The sequence below is a fragment of the Heloderma suspectum genome, chromosome 6 (genome assembly GCF_057233095.1).
Source record: "Heloderma suspectum isolate Gila_16-S chromosome 6, 16-S_ref, whole genome shotgun sequence".
NCBI lineage: Eukaryota > Metazoa > Chordata > Lepidosauria > Squamata > Helodermatidae > Heloderma > Heloderma suspectum.
Genome location: NC_139463.1, coordinates 38,719,147 through 38,722,877, shown reverse-complemented (window position 1 = coordinate 38,722,877; position 3,731 = coordinate 38,719,147). Strand labels below are relative to the sequence as shown.

The window sequence follows — 3,731 nt, the reverse complement described above, 5'->3', positions numbered from 1 at the left end:
GGCCGGAGCACGCCGGAAGGGACGTGATAAACCGCCAACACAGCGGGAGGGGGCGTCGCCCTGAGCAGGGGGTTGATGTCGAAGTGTAGAGTCACGAAAAGGGTAGAGTCACACACTCACACACGGCCATCGCGTTATTTTGGGGCACTTACGGTCTAAACAGAGAATTGGTTGTCCTCTAGTGACTTTCAGCGCAAAGGCGGGGGGGGGGGGAAGGCTCTGATAAAGACAGCCATTTGTCAGGACAGCCATCTGTCAGGGATGCTCTGACTTGGATTCCTGCATTCAGCAGGGGGTTGGACTCGATGGCCTTGGGAGACCCCTTCCAACCCTACTATTCCATTGATTCTATGAAAGATGCAACGATTTAGGGCGCCGCCACAGCGACTTCTAGGCATTGTGCTGGCGTTGCCGGAAGCTCTGCGCGTGTAAGCGCGCGCGCCGCTCTACCCGTTTTTCTATCTCTGTGGGCCTGGGCGCGGCTGGTTCCAGGGACGGAGAACCGGGGCAGGAGGGAGGACTGAGGGTGTGGTGTGCAGGTAGCTGTAGGCTTCTAGTACCCCGCCTGGCTTGGGATCAAAACGATAGCATCGATATGCATTCTGGGAGAGTGGCTGAGCGGAGGAGCGACCGCACCTTGTGGCGCAGGGCATCATGGGAGTCTGGCTTGGCATGAGGGTCCAATAGGAGCCTAGCTGGCGCAGAGGAGGATGGGGCGTTGGCTTGGCAAGAGGGCCGGCGGAGAGGACAAGCGCCGCATGGCATCATGGGAAGAATAATTATTGGCTTGGGTGGAGGGACTGGCTGGTCGGCTGTGGTGAGCAGCAGCGCAGGTCTAGGAGGGGCAGTAGGGGAAGATGGGACAAAGGCTTGGCGAGACTAATCAGTTGCATCAGGGGCTGGAGGAGGGAGTAGTGACAGGGTAGGGCCACCACTACGGAGAAATGTGAGGCCATGAGCGGCAGCAGGACACACTGGTGGAGTCCTAGAAATGTGGGTGACCGTCAGGTCTTGTCTCATGGGAAGATGGTGGAAGGAGCAGCAGGGCACCACTCGTGTGGCGTAAATAATGGGGTGAGTGGGAGGAGAGCAGTTGCTGGTCCAGGTGAGGCTCAGCTAGGGTGGCCATGAGCCCGCTTCCACAGAGGACAGTCCTTTATTTGAAGAGCTGCCAGAGAACTGTCTTCTGTTTTAAAGGTGTCCTCCATTTGATGGGTTGTCCAGCTCAGCTCCTGTTTAAAGATCCCTTCAGATCATTAATGATCCCTTCAAATCCTAAGAAGGGAGAGCAGCTGGGGCCTTGAAATTGCCATCAACAGCACCTGGAGAGCTGACTGAGCAAGGCACAGAGGTCACCTGGTCACAGTCTTCCATACTATGGCAAGATGTACTGTATCTCATAATAATACTAAATTTGCATCTGTACATATAAATTTGAATATGCAAATTTTATGCAAAATAGGAGTCCTCTTTTTTTTGGTGATGCATGTCCTTGGGGGGGGCGAGTGTGTGATTCATATGTGGCCACCCTAGTAGCAGGACATACCTGGCATCAATGAGAACTTGAGAGGGCCTGAAGGGCAGTAAGGCACAATCACTCCCAAGGAAGGAATCATCAGAGCCTGGGTTGGAACATTGTTTTATATTTGGAAAATATCATGTTTTTATTTAGAAAGGGGTAGGCAACAATATAAAACACAAAAAACAGCATCACCATTCCATTCCCTGATAATACTGACTAAGGGTGCAATCCTATGTATGTTTAGACAGAAAAATATCCTACAACTCTCAACATGCACCCTAAGGAGCCCTTTTGAATACTCTGCCCATCCCACTTTTTTCTTTTGGCTCTTAAGTTCAGATTTTGTATCATGGCCGAAGCCATGTTTTCTAACACAGGAGCATGGTTTTATCTGTACATTCATACGGTGACTTTTACTAAATTAATATGAAAGCAAACCTCCAAAATTACAAGTGTTTGGATATTTTTTCAGTGTTCTGAGAACACTTACTATGCAGTCCTATACATGTCTACTCAGAAGTAAGTCCCAATGATTTCATCCATTCAAATAAGTATAAGCTGTCTTTCTGGATCAAGTTCACCCAAACTGACAAACAAAATACAAGTGTAAAAATAAAAATACATTAATATAATATGACTTTAAAATTAAAAATGCAAAAAAACAATAAGACATTTAAATATAATACAGCCAACATTTAAAAACACATGTCTAGAGCCACAGCAATAAAACAAGTAAATAGTATGACCATAAAACACATAAAAGCCATTTGAAACATGCATGCTTTCAACACCATTTTAAGTGCCATAACTGTGGGGACCAATCCCACATCCCTTGGGAGGGAGTTCCATAATGTAGGGGCCACTATTGAGAAGGCTGTGTTCCTAAAGTCACAATCCTATGTATGTTTAGACAGAAAAAAGTCTTGCAACTCCCAGAATTCACCAGCCAGCCATACTGGCCAGGGAATTCTGGGAGTTGTAGCATTTTCTCTCTCTAAACATGCTTACCCTAACTGATTTTAAAGATGGCGATAGAATATGGCCTTCAATGCTGATTTCAATGAGTCTTACTCCCAGGTAAGTGGGCATATGACTGCAGCCTTAAGAACTTACCAGGTTTTACAGCTTGTGCAAAATGTGGTAGTTCACTGGGAGCATCTTACATCAGTACAGCTGTCCCCCACCCCACCCATAGCCTCCCAGAACTGTTCAAAGTGCTGGGCTTTAACCAAAGAGATGAGCACCTTCAGTAATACTGAAATAAGACATTTCCCCTCAAACCACATTGTATACTCTGAATAAAATGAACATACACAGCTTTGGTATTTCAACTGTGTGCTTTTGACTGGTTTGCTGCAGGCTCTGTTTGCCTTGCTTTTAGAGCTAGGAAGGAATCAACAGGCTGGTTAAATAAGATAAAATTCCACATATTTTTGAGGAAGGGGAAAAAAGGGGGCACCTGGACTTGAACCAGGGACCTCTTGATCTGCAGTCAAATGCTCTACCACTGAGCTATACCCCCAGCTTGCATATTAGCTGAAAGTAGAAAAACTAGTTGTAACGGTTGGTTCTTTCATCATTTCCTCCCAACCTTTTCTGGTAATAAGTATATTGGTGGTTGTATCCATCACATTATTTGGCATGCTGGGAAACTATAATTATATTTAATGTCTCTTAAGACTTTAACTATGCAGACATCGTGACTACAACATCAAGACAGGTTTTTTTCCTCCTGAATGGAAAATGGAGGGCTCCTAGCACTAGCGATCAAAAGGCATTGTGCAGCTATTCCGTCTTTCCCTTCTTAACAGATTTTTTTCTGGTATGAAGATGGAAGGCAGTGACGTCTGGAAGGCAGTGACCCCTGCGAAAATTCCGTGAATGAGGCAGGGCAATTGTACAATAAAAGCTTCATCTGGAAGCACCCTTAGAGAAGGGCATGGCTGGCTGGTAGGTTGCTTGAGCAGGATCACCCCTGCCAGGAGGTAAGGATACACTGCAACATTTCATTGCAAGTCTCCCTCTTCTCTTTTGATCCAGAAATGTGGCTATAACTGCATCTGATGGAGGGTGCTTACTAGAAATAATGTTCTGACATGCTGAGCCACAGGAAATGAACTTTGTTGACATGGGTTGACCTGTGGGAGAGAGGTTCCCTAAAGTGTTGCAAACGGGGTTGCAGAAGTACCAGCGTGTCATGTTTTAGAGA

At 46.4% G+C, this 3,731-nt stretch overlaps 1 non-coding gene across 1 annotated transcript; it reads right to left on the bottom strand.

The window, feature by feature from the left end:
* Window positions 1-2,972: 2,972 nt before the first annotated feature.
* Window positions 2,973-3,044, bottom strand: TRNAC-GCA (transfer RNA cysteine (anticodon GCA)). The gene has a single exon. It is a non-coding gene; the product is annotated as a tRNA-Cys (tRNA).
* Window positions 3,045-3,731: the final 687 nt, after the last annotated feature.